The sequence below is a fragment of the Coregonus lavaretus genome (assembly GCF_964263955.1).
Source record: "Coregonus lavaretus genome assembly, chromosome: 2".
Lineage (NCBI taxonomy): Eukaryota > Metazoa > Chordata > Actinopteri > Salmoniformes > Salmonidae > Coregonus > Coregonus lavaretus.
Genome location: NC_139989.1, coordinates 32,435,905 through 32,457,599, shown reverse-complemented (window position 1 = coordinate 32,457,599; position 21,695 = coordinate 32,435,905).

Here is a 21,695-nt window from a genome sequence, read left to right as displayed (position 1 = left end):
AAACTCCAACTAGCGGAGGATTCTCTACCATGAGTCGTCCCAGAGAGCCAGTCCCCCAGCCCATCCAGCAGTCCGCCCAGGTCAGCGATGCCCTATTGTCCCTCCTGGACAAATATGACGGGACTCCATCGGGTTCCTATGAGAGGTTCATGGCTCTGTTCAGGGCGGTCTTCGATCATCCACGTGAGGGCAGAGATGGAGGAGAGCGATTTACTCCAACTCCAGCAGGGTGCCCAGCCCGCAGCCGAGTACGCCCTCAACTTCCGGACTGTGGCAGCCTCCAGCGGATGGAATGAGCCAGCGCTCCGCACCGTAGAGGACTGCACAAAGAGGACAAGACAGAATTGGCGTGTCGGGACGACAACCTTTCCTTGGACGCGCTCATAGCGATGGCCATCCGTCTGGATAACCTTCTTCAAGTGCGCCGGCACCCGCTCGTCTCTCGCCTTCCTCCTTTGGCCATCCTGAAACAGAGCCTGAACCCAAGGAGATAGGGGCCACACACCTCCCCGCAGCAGAGCGGTGTCGCCGGAGACAGCTGGGGCTCTGTTCCTATTGTGGTCAGGAGGGACACCAGCTTCAGCGATGTCAGGTGTGTTCCAACCTGGAGTCCACGAGGGAAGAGGGGCGGCCCCGTGATCATCCGTCTCCCGGGGTAGGCGTGAGTATTCCATCATCATCACTTTCCGCCAAACCCTTTCTAGTTTCCATTTCACTGGCTGGCTGTCCCTCATGTGTTGTCTCTACAGCTCTAGTGGACTCCGGCGCCGCTGGGAATTTAATCGACTAGGCCTCCGGCACAATAACGCACATCACAGCACCCCTCACCCTCACAGTGGAACCCATGCCTTCTCTTCCTCATCATCAATGCACCCGTACACAAAGTCATCCTCGGCCTCCCGTGGCTCCAACGTCATGACCCCACCATCTCATGGTCGAGGATGAAAATCACCGACTGGGCACCCGAATGCCCCTGGGACTGTGCCATCGACATGCTTGCAGGCTCTGTGCCTCTGCGCAGCCGCATCTACCCTCTGTCAGTGGCTGAAACCAAGGCTATGGAGGAGTACATCCAGGAGGCTCTCCAACACCTCCCCTGTGTCGGCAGGCTTCTTCTTCGTGGCCAAGAAAGACGGAGGTCTACGCCTGTGCATCGATTACAGAGCCCTCAATTCCATCACCACCAAGTACCGCTACCCTCTCCCGTTGGTGCTGGCCGCGATCGAACAGTGCCACGGGGCCCGTATTTTTTACAAAATTGGACCTGAGGTCCACAATCTGATCCGCATCTGGGAGGGGGATGAATGGAAAACTGCATTCAGCACAATGTCTGGCCACTACGAGTACTTGATGATGCCTTACGGATTAGCCAATGCTCCATCGGTGTTCCAGGCATTCGTTAACGAGGAGTTCTGGGACATGCTTGGGCGTCAGGTGATTGTGTATATCGACGACATCCGACCACCTTGGAGGATCACATCGCCCACGCCAGAGTAGTCCTGGAATGCCTCCTGGAGAATCACCTGTATGTGAAAGTGGAGAAGTGCCAGTTCCATCAGGTTGCTGTCTCCTTCTTAGGATACCAGATCAGTCCACAGGGAGAGGCTACAATGGTTTTTGGTGTTTACCGCCGTTTCATTAGGAACTTCAGCTCCATCGCCTCTCCTCTCACCTCTCTCCTCAAGGGTGGTCCCCTTAAGTTGGTGTGGAGTCCTGCAGCCGATGAGGCCTTCCGTATACTTAAGGGGCATTTCACCTCCGCCCGTTGCTGAAAAACCCAGATCCTACGCTTCCCTTCGTGGTGGAGGTGGACGTTTCAGAAGTGGGCGTGGGGTCCGTCCTATCCCAACGTCAAGGTAACCCACAGAAATTGTATCCATGTATTAAAAAAACTGTCTCCTGCAGAGAAGAACTATGATTTCGGCGACCGGGAGCTCTTGGCGGTGAAGTTGGCATTAGAGTAGTAGAGACACTGGCTGGAGGGTGCCAAGGACCGATTCCTCATACTCACCCACCATCGGAACCTGGAGTACATACGGACAACGAGGCAGGTGAGCGCGCTAAGCAAGGTGGGTCCTTTTCTTCACTAGATTCGACTTCACCTTGTCATATCACCCAGGTTCAAAGAACATTAAAGCCAATGCCCTGTCCTGTCTCTACGATTTAGGAGAGGTTCCTGTCCTGAGTGCACCCATCATTCCGCCCTCCCGAGTCGTTGCCCCCGTGCTTTGGGACGTAGATGTGGACATTCACCAGGCACTGGAGAGGGAACCCGTGCTTGCTACCTGTCCTCCAGAGCGCACCTACGTTCCCACGGGGATAAGGGGCTGGCTGTTGACCTGGGCTCTCATCGCTGGACACCCAGGTATCACCCGCACTATTAAATCTATCTCCTTAAAGTACTGGTGGCTCACCTTGGCGCAGGATGTTATGTCAACTCCTGCTCCGTATGTGCCCAAACTAAATCTCCCCGGCATGCTCCAGTAGGGGTCCCTCAGCGGCCTTGGACTCATCAGTCCATTGATTTAGTTTGTCACTGATCTCCCCTCTTCTGATGGTTTCACTACTGTTATGGTTGTTGTGGACAGATTCTCTAAATCCTGCCATTTATCCCTCTCTCTGGTCTCCCTACCGCTCTCCAGGTCGCTGAGGCACTGTTCCAGCAGATCTTCTGGCACTATGGCCTTCCGGAGGACATCGTCTCCGACCGTGGCCCCCAATTCACGTCACGGGTATGCAAAGTCTTCATGGAGAAGCTTGGGGTCACGGTCAGCCTCACATCAGGGTACCAGCCTTAGTCCAACGGGCAGGTGGAGAGGATGAACCAGTAGCTGGGGAGGTTCCTCCGGAGGGTCACAGAGGTAACCTATAGATTACAACTCCCCACTGACTACCAAATCTCACCCTCTTTTCATGTTTCCCTCCTCAGGCCAGTGGTTCCTGATCCCCTGGCTGGTGCCGTCCCCTGCAACATTCTTTCCACCTCCCCTGGACATCGATGGGAGCTCTGCATATGCCGTCAGGTCCCTCCTAGACTCCCGACGTCATGTGGGTCGGCTCCAGTATCTGCGGGACTGGGAGGGGTACGGTCCAGAGGAGCGCTGTTGGGTCCCGGTGAACGACATCCTGGATCCTAACATCGTCCGGGATTTCCACCTCCGCTGTCCGGAATGGCCCGCTCCTCACCCTCGGGCCGCCCCCCTGGCCGGTTGGAGTTGCGCGTCAGGAGGGGGATGCTGTCACACATACTCCCGCTCTCCCGCTCCAGCGCTTGACGTCGCTGGTCTACTAATCACTGGTCCTGGTAACCCACATTACGCACACCTGGCAACCATCATTGTGCACACCTGCTCCCCATCGTTACGCACACCTGGACTTCATCATCCTGATTACTCTCCCTTTATTTAACCAATGTAGGGTGAAAGGGGGCCACAAACGTATAAATACATGTTATAGAAAGGTATTTTGTATTTAGAAAATAAATTTACGGTTTTCGAAAGTATCTTGTTACAAAATACATTGCAGTGTAGTTCAGCCCAGTGTAATACAAAATACTCAGAAGTCATTCAATTACATATTTCAAATACATGTAGCAGAAATACTGCCCATCTGGTCATAGCAAAATAACCTACTAAGTGCCCAAAATGCTGGGTCAAAAATAACCCAACAAGTGTTTTGTCCAACAAGGTTCACACCGCATCACAGCCTGAGACTGAAATGAAATGTCATGTGTTCTGCGGTCTGCCTTGTTTCCCTCGCTTGCTCTCCCATCAGTGGGCATGGGATGATGGAAGGGAGGTAGGTGCCTTATCTCTTTTCGAATACCCCCATTTTCTCTTCCTCTTTCTGAATCATGACTGAGAAAATTATCAAGCAGGTTAAGAAAAAGGTTCAACACTTCTATACTAAATGAATGGCCTGTGTTCAGGTTGACATCATGGATCGTGTGCATAAACAAACAATGACATGGTTATATGATCATTGTTTGTTTTCTTACTGAGTGAATACTTTTTATTAGGAACTCAAATGGAGGACCATAGAGTGTTAGGCACCTTGGCACGCTGAACCAAATAAAATTATTGAGAAAAACGAGTACAAACTATTTACAGTCATAAGAAACATACAGTATCTCTGATAACAAAATGGAACTTCATTCCACTGTGTGTTCAGTACCAAGACTCATACGAGTTCCACATTTTTTTTGTCCGTCTCTACCTAAATAGTAGACATATAAAATAGCATAAAGAGTCTTTAAACAGGAGCTCTGCCTTCACCTGAACACGTCCCCTCCTACTCTCATATAGATGGTGAACGTAACCTAACAAAGTCAGTCAGTCAGGAGCATCATGAGGTATGTTCTCAACCCCAGAGAGGTGTTCAACAGCGTTAACCAGTCTCTCCAGGTTGTTGTTGATGAATGACAGCAGGGGCTGCAGCACTCTCTCCATGCTGCTCCTCATACTGACCAGATCCTTCTGTAACATGTCGTATCCTTAACGAGGCACCTGAACCAGTAATGCCAGATCCTGAGGACATATAGGCCTGTGATTGGTTGGCTTGGGGGTTGAGTAGCCTTTGATTGGTTTGCTTGGGGTATATAGGCCTGTGATAGGTTGGCTTGGGGTGTAAAGGCCTGTGATATGTTGGCTTGGGGTAGAGTAGCCTGCTGTAGCAGTGGCACTACTTGGGGTATGTTTACGTGGAATGGAGTGTTACCTTGGGGAAAACCATCAGCCTGGGGTTGGACAATGACTGGGGGTGTATTGGCTTGGGGTTGTGGGGTGCGCTAAGACTGAGGGATGTGGACGGTTCCAGTCACTTGAGGTGTACTGACCTGGGGACAGGGTTTAAGATTCAATCTGACTATGTTCACCCGGGGTTGGGTGTTGGTTTGGGGTAAAGAGGGCCTGGGTGAAGTGGCAGGGGTGGATGGACTCCGCTGGCCTCAGACGATGTTGCAGCGTCCAGAGTCTGCTTGGGGACTAACTCATATCTTGTTAATTACATTCTCTCTGTTTGATCACATTACATCACATACACATGCATGCATGCACTCACACACGCACACGCACCATGTGTTCAAAGGTCATGAAGTTTCGACTGCAGTCAACTGCAATTTTCTGCAGTTGCTCCTCACCAGCTGCAACTTGCAGCCATCGCCTGCATTGTGGGAGGCTCTATTGTCAACCAATCATTAGGGTGTTTTTGTTTGACCCACATGAACGTGAAACAGGAACCAACTTTTCTCATTAATGTACAGTCCCGGCCAATTATATGTGAACCCTTGCACTTTTCTTGAATAATTCCCTATTTTTTCTAAAATAAGTCAAACTTTAAAAAAATGTCTGGTCTCCACACCTTGTTATTAGATTTTGAACATTGCAGAACCAATTTTATTTTTAGTAAACTGCAATTTTTATTTAGAAAATAAAGAACAAAATGATGGGCACACTGGAGGTAGTACATGGTTGCACAACCTTTGGCCAAGACAACTGCAGACAAATGCTTCTTGTAGCCATCAATGAGCTTGCTGCACCTTTATACTGGCAATTTGGCCCACTCTTCAGCAGCAAACTGCTCTAATTCTTCAATGTTTGAGGGGTGCTCGCCACCAACTGTTGTTTTCAGCTCTCGCCATACTTTAGGCTGTGGATGTAATACAGATCTGGACCCTTCACTGTCCAATCCAGAAGAGTCCAGTGTTTCTTCTTGAACCATTCCAGGGTGCATTTGATGTGGGTTTGGGGTTGTTGTCCTGTTGGGAAAACCACAACCTTCAACAGAGACAGTTTTTGGACACTGGTTTGAACATTGTACTCCAAAACACCTTGATCTGTTGATTTCATGATCTCTTGCACACATTAAAGGCCCCCAGTACCAGAGGCAGCAAAGCAGCAAAGCAGCAATGCAGCCCCACAGTATTATCAAACCTCCCCCATGTTTGATTGTAGGGAGGGTGTTCTTTTCTTTGAATGCTTCACTTCATGCTGTTAAATTGAAGGTAGAAATTAGGTACATTTCTACCTGTTCTATAATTCAAATAAAAACAACCTGCTTTCCTTTCCTCCCTATTCACAGATTTGAAAAGGTTGTATTTGGTGAAGACCAAAAGGGTGGCCTTGCCTGTGCATATCCAATAATCGATAGATCAGTTTTTATATCAGAGAAGGAAGGAAACCAGGAAGGAAGGAAACAAGCAAGGAAGGAAGGCTGTACTTTTAAAAGTATTCAAATGATCTCTGTTTTGAATTGTTATGTCTGCTGAACTGGATCTGCTGTTCTGGATTCTCCTGGTCTGCCCCTTAGGAGGGGGGAGACTGCCTCTAAAATTAGTCTCCCTGGGGGGAGAGAGGAGGGGGGGCACTGCTTCTAAAATTAGTGTCCCTGGGGAGAGAGAGGAGGGGGGCACTGCCTCTAAAATTATTATTCCTGGGGAGAGTTAGGAGGGGAGGCACTGCCTCTAAAATTAGTCTCCCTGGGGAGAGCGAGGAGGGGGGGCACTGCCTCTAAAATGTGTCTCCCTGGGGAGAGCGAGGAGGGGGGACACTGCCTCTAAAATGTGCCTCCCTGGGGAGAGCGAGGAGGGGGGCATCTTTTCTAAAATGAGTCTCCCTGGGGTAGCAAAGCATAGCAAAGCTACTAGGTACGACAAGTGTGTGTTTGTGTGTGTGTGTGTGTGTGTGCAATTTAGAGAGTGACAAAATTGCCTAATGAATAGATTAGAGACTGAAAGTATGTTTCTGTTGTGTTGATGTCACGTTCGTTGAATGACGGGTCAGACCAAGGCGCAGCGTGATATGCATACATGTTTATTGACAACGAATAAACAACCGACAAAACAACAAAGGAAACGAAACGTGAAGTCCTAAGGTAGATACACAACTAACCTTACCAGGAACAAGATCCCACAACTCAATAGTGCCAATAGGCTGCCTAAGTATGATCCCCAATCAGAGACAACGAGCGAGAGCTGCCTCTGATTGGGAACCACACCGGCCAACATAGAAATACACATCCTAGATAAACCACATAGAATATACACAAACAAAGAATATACACACCCTGATTCAACATATACGAGTCCCCTGAGTCAGGGCGTGACAGTACCCCCCCCCCCCCCACCCAAAGGTGTGGACTCCGACCGCAGAACCTTCACATACCAGGGTATGTGAAGGTTGGGCATTCCGCCTCGGAGGCGGATCCGGCTCCGGGCGTGACGACCACACCCTCTCCGCCTCCCTGTTGTGCCCCTGGTCTGGTCTGGACCTCGGCACGCTGCTTCCCCTCTCCTTCCTCCCACGATACTCCAGGCCCTGTCTGGACCCTGGTGTGGGAGACCCCGAACCTGGAGAGGGGCTGACGTCATGGTCTGGACTGGAGCCGCTGACCGGAGCTGGACCGGGCACCGGTGGAGCGGACTGCTCAGGCTCCGGAGTGGAGCCGCTGACCAGAGCTGGATTGAGCACCGGTGGAGCAGACTGCTCTGGCTCCGGAGTGGAGCAGCAGACCGGAACTGGATCAGGCACCGGTGGAGCGGACTGCTCTGACTCTGCAGTGGAGCCGCTGACCGGTGCCGAACCAGGCACCGGTGGAACGGGCACGGGCCGTGCCGGACTGGACACACGCATCACTGGTCTGGTGCGAGGAGCAGGCATGGGCCGGACCGGACTAGGAACACGCACCACTGGCTTGGTGCGAGAAGCAGGAACGGGCCAGACCGGACTAGGAACGCGCACCACTGGCTTGGTGCGAGGGGCAGGAACGGGCCGGGCCGGACTGGCGACGCGCACCACTGGCTTGATGCGAGGAGCAGGAACGGGCCGGGCCGGACTGGCGACGCGCACCACTGGCCTGTGCGAGGAGCAGGAGCGGGCCGGGCCGGACTGGCGACGCGCACCACTGGCCTGGTGTGAGGAGCAGGAACGGGCCGGGCCGGCGACGCGCACCACTGGCCTGGTGCGAGGAGCTGGAACGGGCCGGGCCGGGCTGGCGACACGCACCACTGGCCTGGTGCGAGGAGCAGGAACGGGCCGGGCCGGGCTGGCGACGCGCACCACAGGCTTGGTGCGAGGAGCAGGAACGGGCCGGGCCGGACTGGGAACACGCACCACTGGCTTGGTGCAAGGAGCAGGAACGGGCCGGACCGGACTGGCGACACGCACCACTTGTTTGGTGCAAGGAGCAGGAACGGGCCGGACCGGACTGGCGACACGCACCACTTACTTGGTGCGAGGAGCAGGACTGGGTTCCTTTATTAAACCCCGCTCCTTCTGCTGCCTAACCAGCTCCTCTCGCCGTGCCTCTACTTTTTCCTTCTCCCTTTTAGCCTCCTGTAGCGCCTTCCTCTGACCGAATAACTCCTGCTCCCTCTGAGCCAACAGCCCCCGTAACATGGTGGCCTCCTCTCCTAACCTGCAGATCCGCCCTTTCACTGCCTCCTGCTGCCTCGTCGTCCACACCGTGTGGCCCCCCAAAACATTTTCTTGGGGTTGCCTCTCGGGTCTCCGTTGTCGGCACTGTTGGTGCCGTTTCTCCTCTCCTACCCGGGCTTCCTCCTTCATCGCCTTCCGATAACGGACGGCCTCCTCCTCTGTAATTCTCCCCCAACCGAGGAGGACATCTACTAATGTTACCTCCTGTTGAGTCCCAGGCGTTTGCTCCTTCTCAGCACGCTGCTTGGTCCTTGTTTGGTGGGATCTTCTGTCACATTCGTTGAATGACGGGTCAGACCAAGGCGCAGCGTGATATGCTTACATGTTTATTGACAATGAATAAACAACCGACAAAACAACAAAGGAAACGAAACGTGAAGTCCTAAGGTAGATACACAACTAACCTTACCAGGAACAAGATCCCACAACTCAATAGTGCCAATAGGCTGCCTAAGTATGATCCCCAATCAGAGACAACGAGCGAGAGCTGCCTCTGATTGGGAACCACACCGGCCAACATAGAAATACACATCCTAGATAAACCACATAGAATATACACAAACAAAGAATATACACACCCTGACTCAACATATACGAGTCCCCTGAGTCAGGGCGTGACAGTTGAATCCCAATCCAGCAGGAGCGACCAGCCTCCCCTGTACCCAGCTGTGTGTTCATGAAGAGCGACCAGTCTATGGATCTACCTCTTCGGTTTAAAGAGAGAAACATTTCTACTGAAAAAAGGTAAGAACCCATATGACTTTGTCAATGAGTTAACAACTACTGATTTATCGTTACCCATTGAAGCATTTCGCAAAATGTGCTCTTACTAACAGTTAACTGTATTAAAGTCGCTTTGTTCTTTCTGAATTTTTATCAGGGTCCAGCAGGAGACCAAACTCACCTGTACCTGTGTGTGTCTATGAAGAGTGACCAATCTATGGAGCCACTTCTTAGGTTCAGAGAAGGAGACGTTTCCATTGAACAAAGGGGAGAAATCACTGTTTTAAGGTCTATCATTGTCACTTTTTTAAAAATATTAACGTACCATTAGAGCAAGGAAATATCTCTCACTACTTTTAATATTTAGGTGTCATTAAAAAGTGAACAATGTTATACCTCAGATTGAAGAATTAGGAGTTATGTACGTTTTACAGTATCAAACACAAAATACGAGCCTCACCTGTACCCAGCTGTGTGTCCATGAAGAGTGACCAATCTATGGAGACACCTCTCATGTTCAAAGAGTTAAACCTATCTACTACTGAAAAAAGGTAAGAACCCATTGGACTTGGTCAATGTCAACATCACATCCAGAGATTTACCCTCCACTGCACCACTGGATGGCATACCAGAGTCTTCACATAAGAACTGGGCCGAGTCTGAGGAGAAAGTAAGCAAAATTATAATTTAAAAGGATCATGAGAAGATTGAGGTGGAGCGCCCACACAGGTCTGGAATACCTGTAACCAGCCCAGGTGACAGACCCAGGCTGATAGTGGTCAAGTTCCTGAGGTTTAAGGAGATGATGGCTGTTCTGGAGAGAGCCAAGAACTTGAGAGGAACCAACATCTTCCTTAACGAGGACTACTAGGAAGCTGTGCACCAGAGGCGGAAAGAACTTATCCCAGCCATGAAAGCTGCCAGAGTGTGTGGGGATATTGCTTTCATCTGCTACGGGTCAGTAGCTTCAGCCCAACATCACACACACGCACACACACTAACTGACACTCACAAGTGACACTTCATATTATGTCTATCTCAAATAAGCTACACAGGAAAGGGCTAAGAAATTGCCCACATTAATATACAGTGAGGGAAAAAAGTATTTGATCCCATGCTGATTTTGTACGTTTGCCCACTGACAAAGACATGATCAGTCTATAATTTTAATGGTAGGTTTATTTGAACAGTGAGAGACAGAATAACAACAAATACATCCAGAAAAAACACATGTCAAAAATGTTATAAATTGATTTGCATTTTAATGAGGGAAATAAGTATTTGACCCCTCTGCAAAACATGACTTAGTACTTGGTGGCAAAACCCTTGTTGGCAATCACAGAGGTCAGACGTTTCTTGTAGTTGGCCACCAGGTTTGCACACATCTCAGGAGGGATTTTGTTCCACTCCTCTTTGCAGATCTTCTCCAAGTCATTAAGGTTTTGAGGCTGACGTTTGGCAACTCGAACCTTCAGCTCCCTCCACAGATTTTCTATGGGATTAAGGTCTGGAGACTGGCTAGGCCACTCCAGGACCTTAATGTGCTTCTTCTTGAGTCACTCCTTTGTTGCCTTGGCCGTGTGTTTTGGGTCATTGTCATGCTGGAATACCGATCCACGACCCGTTTTCAATGCCCTGGCTGAGGGAAGGAGGTTCTCACCCAAGATTTGACGGTACATGGCCCCGTCCATCGTCCCTTTGATGCGGTGAAGTTGTCCTGTCCCCTTAGCAGAAAAACACCCCCAAAGCATAATGTTTCCACCTCCATGTTTGACGGTGGGGATGGTGTTCTTGGGGTCATAGGTAGCATTCCTCCTCCTCCAAACACGGCGAGTTGAGTTGATGCCAAAGAGCTCGATTTTGGTCTCATCTGACCACAACACTTTCACCCAGTTCTCCTCTGTAGCATTCAGATGTTCATTGGCAAACCCTAATTAAAATGCGAATCAATTTATAACATTTTTGACATGCGTTTTTCTGGATTTTTTTGTTGTTATTCTGTCTCTCACTGTTCAAATAAACCTACCGCTAAAATTATAGACTGATCATTTATTTGACAGTGGGCAAACGCACAAAATCAGCAGGGAATCAAATACTTTTTTCCCTCACTGCATGTAGCCTTAGAAAAAAGATAAATGAAATCAATAACTTGTTAACATCGGATAACATTCATATATTAGCCATCTCTGAAACTCAGATAATTTATTTGATAATACAGCAGTGGCAATACAAGGATATAACATCTACAGAAGAGATGTGAATGCTTATGGGGGAGGTGTTGCTGTATATGTTAAAAGCCATATTCCTGTAAAGCTTAGAGAGGACGTCATGTCTAATGTTGTTGAAGTGTTGTGGTTGCAAGTTCACCTGCCTCATCTAAAGCCTCTTCTTTTGGGGTGTTGCTATAGGCCACCAAGTGCCTGAATATAGACTGGTTTTCATCAAGCTGTCCACTCAAGAGGAAAATTCTTACTGCAACCAGTGCCAGTAATCTGGCTCAGGTTATCAATCAACCTACCAGAGTGTTTACAAATAGCGCAGGAACAACATGATACAATGTTTACTAATGTTGCAGAACTTTGTTCTAAAGCTGTATCCACACCCATTGGATGTAGTGACCATAATATAGTGGCTATATCCAGGAAAGCCAAAGTTCCAAAGGCTGGGCCTAAAATAGTGTATAAGAGATCATACAAAAGATTTTGTAATGATACCTATGTTGAAGATGTTAAAAGAGTGCGTAATGAGGAGCATCCAGACGTTGCAATTGATGCATTTATGAAATTGTTTCTTCCAGTAATTGATAAGCATGCACTGATTAAGAAGCTGACTGTTAGAACTGTTAAGGCTCTGTGGATTGATGAGCAATTAAAACATTTTATGGTTGACAGCTGATTGGTACATTTACTGTAAATTGAAGAAATTATGTGACTAAACTGAGCAAAATGAAGAAGAAACTGTATTATGAAACAAATAAAAATTATACAACGTATAATGGAAAACTTGAATGACATTAAATGAACATTATGGGGAGAAAGACTAATTCAACTCCATCTTTCATTGAATCAGAAGGCTCATTCATCACAAAACATTTTAATATTGCCAATTATTTGAATGACTATTGCATTGGCAAAGTGGGCAAACGCAGGCATGAAATGCCAACAACAAACTGTGAGCCATCATATTCATGCATAAAATCCCTAATAATGAAAGAAAAATTGTGTAATTTTGAATTATGTAAAGTTAGTGTGGGAGAGGTGGGAAAAGTATTGTTGCCAATTAATAATGAGAAACCACCTGGTGTTGACAACCACTGAGGATGGTAGCGGACTATATTGCCACTCCTGTTTGTCATAACCTTAATCTGAGCCTGGAGAAAAGTATTTGTCCTCAGACCTGGAGGGAAGCTAAAGTCATTCCGCTACCCAAGAATGATAAAGCGCCTTTTACTGGTTCTAACAGCCGACCAATCAGCTTGCTGCCGGCTCTCAGAAAACGTTTGGGGAAAAATGTGTTTGACCAGATACAATGCTATTTCTCTATGAAGAAATTACCAACAGACTTTCAGCATGCTTATAGAGAAGGGCACTCAACATGTACTGCACTGACACAAATGACTGATGATTGGCTGAAAGAAATTGTTAATGATTGATTGTGGGAGCTGTATTGTTAGACTTTGGTGCAGCATTTGATATTATTGACCATAATCTGTTATTAGAAAAATATACAGTACCAGTCAAATGTTTGGACACACCTACTCATTCAAGGGTTTTTATTTATTTTTTACAATTTTCTACATTGTGGAATACATTTACATTTTAGTCATTTAGCAGACGCTCTTATCCAGAGCGACTTACAGTTAGTGAGTGCATACATTTTTTTTTATTTTTTATACTGGCCCCCCATGGGAATCAAACCCTCAACCCTGGCGTTGCAAACGCCATGCTCTACCAACTGAGCTACATCCCTGCCGGCCATTCCCTCCCCTACCCTGGACCAATTCTCCGCCGCCCCCTGGGTCTCCAGGTTACGACCGGCTACGACAGAGCCCGGATTCGAACCAGGATCTCTAGTGGCACAGCTAGCACTGCAACGCCACTCAGGAGATTAATAGTGAAGACATCAAAACTATGAAATAACACATATGGAATCATGTAGTAACCAAAAAAGTGTTAAACAAATCAGAATATATTTTACATTTGAGATTCTTCAAATAGCCACCCTTTGCCTTGATGACAGTTGAAAAATAAATGATAGTCCCACTATGCCCAAACCAGATGGGATGGTGTATCGCTGCAGAATGTTGTGGTAGCCATGCTGGTTAAGTGTACCTTGAATTCTAAATAAATCACAGACTGTGTCACCAGCAAAGCACCCCCACACCATAACACCTCCTCCTCCATGCTTCATGGTGGGAACTACACATGCGGAGATCATCCGTTCACCCACACCGCGTCTCACAAAGACACGGTGGTTGGAACCAAAAATCTCCAATTTGGATTCCAGACCAAAGGACAAATTTCCACCGGTCTAATGTCCATTGCTCGTGTTTCTTGGCCCAAGCAGGTCTCTTCTTATTATTGGTGTCCTTTAGTAGTGGTTTCTTTGCAGCAATTCGACCATGAAGGCCTAATTCACACAGTCCCCTCTGAACAGTTGATGTTGAGATGTGTCTGTGACTTGAACTCTGTGAAGCATTTATTTGGTCTGCAATTTCTGAGGCTGGTAACTTATCCTCTGCAGCAGAGGTAACTCTGGGTCTTCCATTCCTGTGGTGGTTCTCATGAGAGCCAGTTTCATCCTAGTGCTTGATGTTTTTTGCGACTGCACTTGAATATTTTCCGTATTGACTGACCTTCATGTCTTAAAGTAATGATGGTCTTTAGTTTCTCTTTGCTTATTTGAGCTGTTCTTGCCATAGTATGGACTTGGTCTTTTACCAAATAGGGCTATCTTCTGTATACCCTTCTACCTTGTCACAACACAACTGATTGGCTCAAATGCATTAAGAAGGAAAGAAATTCCACAAATTAACTTTTAAGAAGGCACACCTGTTAATTGAAATGCATTCCATGTGACTACCTCATGAAGCTGGTTGAGAGAATGCCAAGAGTGTGCAAAGCTGTCATCAAGGCAAAGGGTGGCTATTTGAAGATTCTCAAATATAAAATATATTTTGATTTGTTTAACACTTTTTTGGTTACTACATGATTTCATATGTGTTATTTTATAGTTCTGATGTCTTCACTATTATTCTACAATGTAAACATTTTTAAAAATAAAGAAAAACTCTTGAATGAGTAGGTGTGTCCAAACTTTTGACTGGTAGTGTATGTGTTATGGCTTTACATCCTCTACCATATCATGGGTTGAGAGCTATCTATCCAATAGAACACAGAGGGTTTTCTTTAATGGAAACTTCTCTAATGGAAAACATGTCAAGTCTGGTGTTCCGTAAGGCAGCTGTCTTGGTCTTTCAATGTTTCTCTTTTTTTACAAATGATCTACTACAGGCCTTAAACAAAGCCTGTGTGTCTATGTACGCTGATAATTCAACATTATACACATCAGCAACCACAGCTAGGGAAATCTTGGGCACCTCTTCTATTATGTGTCAGCATGGGTTGAATAATTATTGCAGAAAGCCAACATAAGACTGCTATGTGGCACATGATGTGGAGACTCCTTGATGACTATGTGTGAGATGATTCTGCTGGCCAGGTCCTCATCACTGAATCTCTTCCTGAAGTATTCCTCTTTCTGTGGGTCATTGAATCCTCAAACATCTGTCACCTGGTCAACACACCCTGAAGGGATCTGATTGGCTGCTGCAGGTCGGGTTTTTATTTGATTTAGGATCCCCATTAACCAAAGCCAATGGTGACAGCTAGTCTGACACATAATGAAAAATACATCACAGACAAAAATACTTTACACTCTACATTTAAAAAACATGAACATGTAGACATTCCACAAATATATACTGTATACTGAACAAAAATATAAACGCAACATGCAACAATTTGAAAGATTTTACTGAGTTACAGTTCATAGAAGGAAAACAGTCAATTGAAATAAATTCATTTGACCCTAATCTATGGATTTCACATGACTGGAAATACAGATATGCATCTGTTGGTCACAGATACCTTAAAAAAATTAAATAAAACCAGTCAGTATCTGGTGTGACCACCATTTGCCTCATGCAGTGCGACACATCTCCTTCGAATAGAGTGGATCTTGCTGTTGATTGGGGCCTGTGGAATGTTGTCCTACTCCTCCTGTGCAAAGTTGCTGGATATTGGCGGGAACTGGAACACGCTGTCGTACTAGTCGAACTAGAGCATCCCAAACATGCTCAATGGGTGACATGTCTAGTGAGTATGAAGGCCATGGAAGAACTGGCACATTTTCAGATTCCAGGAATTGTGTACAGATCCTTGCGACATGGGGCTGTGCATTATCATGCTGAAACATGAGGTGATGGACCTCATCACGGTGTCTCTGTACATTCAAATTGCCATTGATAAAATGCAATTGTGTTCGTTGCTTATGCCTGCCCATACCATAACCCCACCGCCACCATGGGGCACTCTGTTCACAACATTGACATTTTACATTTACGTCATTTAGCAGACGCTCTTATCCAGAGCGACTTACAGGAGCAATTAGGGTTAAGTGCCTTGCTTAAGGGCACATCGACAGATTTTTCACCTAGTCGGCTCGGGGATTAGAACCAGCGACCTTTCGGTTACTGGCACAACGCTCTTACCCACTAAGCTACCTGCCGCACCAAACCTAAGCTATTGACGTCAGCAAACCACTTGCCCATACGCCATACGCCATACGTCTGCCATCTGCTCGGTACAGTTGAAACCGAGATGAATCTGTGAAGAGCACACTTCTCCAGCATGCCAGTGGCCATCGAAGTTGAGCATTTGCCCACTGAAGTCAGTTATGACACCGAACTGCAGTCAGGTCAAAACCCAGATGAGCTTCCCAGAGACGGTTTCTGACAGTTTGTGCACAAATTCACAGTTTCATCACCTGTCCGGGTGGCTGGTCTCAGACCATCCCGCGGGTGAAGAAGCCAGATATGGAGGTCCTGGGCTGGCGTGGTTACACGTTGTCTGCGGTTGTTAGGCCGGTTGGACCTACTGCCAAATTCTCTAAAACAACGTTGGAGGCGGCTTATGGTAAAGAAATTAACATTCAATTCTCTGGCAACAGCTCTGGTGGACATTCTTGCAGTCAGCATGCCAATTGCACACTCCCTCATAACTTGAGACATCTGTGGCATTGTGTTGAGTGACAAAACTGCACCTGTGTAATGATCATGCTGTTTAATAAGCTTATTGATATGCCACACCTGTCAGGTGGATGGATTATCTTGGCAAAGGAGAAATCCTCACTGACAGGGATGTAAAGAAATTTGGGCACAAAAGTTGAGAGAAATAAGCTTTTTGTGGGTATGGAACATTTCGGGGATATTTTATTTCAGCTCCTGAAACATGGGACCAACACTTTTCATGTTACGTTTATATACTGAGTATACAAAATATTAGGAACAACTGCACTTTCCATGATTTAGACTGAACAGGTGAATCCAATGATGAAGTGCCTTTGAACAGGGTATGGTAGTAGGTGCCAGGCGCACCGGTTTGTGTCAAGAAATGCAACGCTGCTGGATTTTTCACACCCAACAGTTTCCTGTGTGCATCAAGAATGGTCCACCACCCAAAGGACATCCAGCCAACTTGACACAACTGTGGGAAGCATTGGAGTCAACATGGGCCAGCATCCCTGTGGAACACCTTTGACACCTTGTAGAGTCCCATGCCCAGACAAATTTAGGCTGTTCTGAGGGCAAAAGGGGCTCCAAGTCAATATTAGGAAGGTGTTTAAAATGTTTTGTACACTAAGTGTACAGTATACCACTGAAGTTGACAGACCTTGTAAACTAGTCATTAATCAATAGAATGAATCACCACACTGGTCTGTAGAACCTTCTCATTTAGAAGTCATTGAACTTGCTTTTGTTTTTCCTTGGTGTTTGTAAATATTGCTGTCCGTAGAATGTTTATTTATCAAATTGTTGACACAAAAATCTTTCTTTTGTATGAGCTCAATTACACTGAATGAAATGTACATGTCACAGATTTGACTAATGAAGGTTAATAAAACATGAAATAAAAGATGTTTTAAATGTTTATTTTACAGTGGTGAGGGTTGTGTTCGGTACGTATAAATGTTTTGTTTGGTTGATATAATTTTTAACCCCAGCCAAGTTGTTTAGGTGTAACTGAGTACTGAGTCTAACCAAACAGGTTATGTGGAGCAGATGGGAATGGTACCTGATGATAAATTATATTCTGGAGGTGGGATGCTGATACCATTCTCTCATCTTTCAGCAGCAGTGAATTGATCATGTTAGTTGAACACTTGTTATTACACCAGAGTAAATTTTTCATAAATAATGGTGGTTGTTGGCTGGGGAAAAGGAGGCTTTCATAAATTCACACACATCCATGCTATTAACAGATTCACCAGCAGATGGTACTGTGCACATGTGAATCGTTCTGTTATTTTCCCCTCTATGATGTTGAGAGTACAGGACAATGGGTGCATCTCAATAACCTAAAGTGGCTTCCTCTCCTTATCTCCTTTCCTTTCTCTTTACTCATCTGAAAACACTAGATAGGTCAAAATAATATGGTGGCTGGCTGGCTGCCTACTGGTACATTGCTTTCACCTGTCCAGTTCTCTCACATTAGTTGAGATGAAGGAAAGTTGACCCCCAGGAGAGGTTGGATGTCTTTGAGTTGTTACTGTTTAGTTCTGCATGCTTGATGTTGCTGGGAAGATGTTGTAAGGCTGTCATTTCTACACTAACAAAGTTGAGTGGTTTCCAGACAGTCTGGGGCAACAGCAGCGCCAGAGTCTTACCACCTCTGCTTTGGTTGTAGGAGACCACATGTCAATCCTTGGATTGTGTGCATAAACTAACAATGACAGGATTATAACTGTTTGAACACTTTTTGGAAAATACATTTTATTTTTAACTCAACAGGAGGTCCATGGAGGCTTAGGCACCTTGAACAAAAAAGATGAATGAGAAAAAAGGAGTATACATTATTTACAGTCATCGACAAAATAAACATATCTCTGATAACAAAATGGAACTGCATTTATAGTACAACAATTTCTAGAGTTACATTTACTGCACAGAACTTTACTAAATGTTTTTAGTCCATCTCTACCAGGTTGGTAGACATTTGAAATAGCATAAAGAATCTTTAAACAGGTACTCTGCATCCATCTGAACACATCCTGTCCCCCTCTCAGATACAGTGGGGGAAAAAAGTATTTAGTCAGCCACCAATTGTGCAAGTTCTCCCACTTAAAAAGATGAGAGAGGCCTGTAATTTTCATCATAGGTACACGTCAACTATGACAGACAAAATGAGGGGGAAAAAATCCAGAAAATCACATTGTAGGATTTTTAATGAATTTATTTGCAAATTATGGTGGGAAATAAGTGTTTGGTCACCTACAAACAAGCAAGATTTCTGGCTCTCACAGACCTGTAACTTCTTCTTTAAGAGGCTCCTCTGTCCTCCACTCCTTACCTGTGTTAATGGCACCTGTTTGAACTTGTTATCAGTATAAAAGACACCTGTCCACAACCTCAAACAGTCACACTCCAAACTCCACAATGGCCAAGACCAAAGAGCTGTCAAAGGACACCAGAAACACTCGCTCTGCTACTTGCTCCCAGGCTGACCAAGCATTGGAAACTCTGAACGTTTTTGTCGGTGTACCATAAATAGAAATTTGCCGTGCATGGACTTCACGCAATAATATTCTTGTTTGCTCCCGCGTAAAACGACTTCGAGTCTCCGCCGTCAACATTTTAGAGCCTGCACACGGTTTCATAACATAAACACAGACACAGAAATTCCGATTGCGCTTGTAGTAGGAGATGGGCGTTTTTGCGTTGCGAAAGAGATAAATAGTAATGGCGTATTTTTGTATGCACTAACTTCGCCATGGACAAAGCCTATGGAAAAAAATGAATGGTGTTTTTATAGGATTTTGGGAAATCGCCAAAAAATAAGGTCTGTGTAAACCCAGGTTAAGGAGATCTTATACGTTTTGTTCTATTAGATAAACTTCATCAGCTAACGTGACTTTCTGTGAATTGTGAATAATTTATGTTATTAAAAAACACATAATTAATTCATAATTCACCAAAGTCATGTTAACTGACTGCTAAAATCTCATAAACCTGTGTTAACCCCAGACCTTATTTTCGGCGTTTATTCCAAAACACTATTCTTTCCTTTTCCCCTTAGGGATGGCTGAATGAACCAGAAGTAACTCATTTCTGGGTTTTAAGACTACGAGCTGGCGCGCTCTATTGGCACGCAGTAGTGCCTTCATGCACAGAGGGTGTATTCAGAAAACCCAATGTTCTTATACGTTTCAAATGTTTTCCATCGCAATGAAAGTCCACTTTTGTCCCTTGTGTTGGCTATGCAATCTGTATTTTCAATGTCAAAACGAACCTATTTATTTGTTTACACAGTAAATTCAGTAGATATGCCTCCAATAATGTAAAAAAATAAAAACACACACCCTGTAAATTGACCCTCATCTTCTGGTGATATTCTGTCTCAGGGTCTAGTAGAAACCCCACAACCCAAGAAAATATGACTACATGGGTGAGACTTTTACTTATGGTCAGCTGGAGCTTCTACATTTTTGCATTTGGGATTGTCTGTCTGTCTGTCTGTCTGTCTGTCTGTCTGTCTGTCTGTCTGTCTGCCTGCCTGCCTGCCTGCCTGCCTGCCTGCCTGCCTGCCTGCCTGCCTGCCTGCCTGCCTGCCTGCCTGCCTGCCTGCCTGCCTGCCTGCCTGCCTGCCTGCCTGTCTGTCTGTCTGTCTGTCTGTCTGTCTGTCTGTCTCTCTCTCTCTCTCTCTCTCTGAAGGACAGCACAATCCAGTCACCATGGCTACCCACCTCCCTCCATTTTGGGATCTTTTTTCCTGAATATGTTTAAAGATTTATTCTGTCTGGGATCCTGAGTAAACAATAGTCAGGGGTGTTGACTGAATTGTGTTGCTGTCTACAGGTCATGGAAAGAAACAGACATGGAGGTATAGTCAGTGGCATAAAGGATGACTGTATAGAACATAGTGATGACTAGGCTGTGGGGCGCACCGATGGGAGTGAGATCGTAGTGTCATATTGTGTTGTTCCCTGTGGTAAGCTTGTCTTGTTTTCTCTGGAAGAACAGCAGACCAGAGCATATAATCAATGTAGTAGAACAGACACTCCTGTTTTTCCACAATTAAATATTTTTTGAACATAGAAAGGTCATTCTTTCACGTCAAGGTTTTGGCATTGGTAGCTTTCCTCAAGAAAAGTATTTTGGAGAAATGAATAGACATCAGGGACAAAATGAAATGTACATACATTCTTTTAAATTAACTCGACCGGTACTGATTCCGTAAAATGGCATTATTTATGTTTTCTTCATTTTTTCTCATGTAGTAGGCTTGATTACCAACAATGACGAGACCGCCTACAGGGAGGAGGTGAGGGCTCTGGGAGTGTGGTGCCAGGAAAAGAACCTCTCACTCAATGTCAACAAAACAAAGGAGATGATCGTGGACTTCAGCAAACAGCAGAGGGTGCACCCCCCTACATCGACGGGACCGCAGTGGAGAAGGTGGAAAGCTTCAAGGTCCTTGGCGCACACATCACTGACAAACTGAAATGGTCCACCCACGCAGACAGTGTGGTGAAGAAGGCGCAACAGAGCCTCTTCAACCTCAGGAGGCTGAAGAAATTTGGCTTGGCACCTAAAACCCTCACAAACTTTTACAGATACACAATTGAGAGCATCCTGTTGGGCTGTATCACTGCCTGGTACAGCAACTGCACCGCCCGCATCCGCAGGGCTCTCCTGAGGGTGGTGCGGTCTGCCGAACGCATTACCGGGGGCAAACTACCCGCCCTCCAAGACACCTACAGCATCCGATGTCACAGGAAGGCCAAAAAGATCATCAAGGATATCAACCACCCGAGCCACTGCCTGTTCACCCCGCTATCATCCAGAAGGCGAGGTCAGTACAAGTGCATCAAAGCTGGGACCGAGAGAATGAAAAACAGCTTCTATCTCAAGGCCATCAGACTCCTGAGACTCCTGAGTGGCGCAGTGGTCTAAGGCAGTGCTAACTGTGCCACTAGAGATCCTGGTTCGAATCCAGGCTCTGTCGCAGCCGGCCGCGACCGGGAGACTCATGGGCGGCGCACAATTGGCCCAGGGTAGGGGAGGGAATGGCCGGCAGGGATGTAGCTCAGTTGATAGAGCATGGCGTTTGCAACGCCAGGGTTGTGGGTTTGATTCCCACGGGGGGCCAGTATAAAAAAATATATATATATTCGCTAACTGTAAGTCGCTCTGGATAAGAGCGTCTGCTAAATGACTAAAATGTAAATGTAATTTTTTTAAAATTGCAATCACTAGCACAT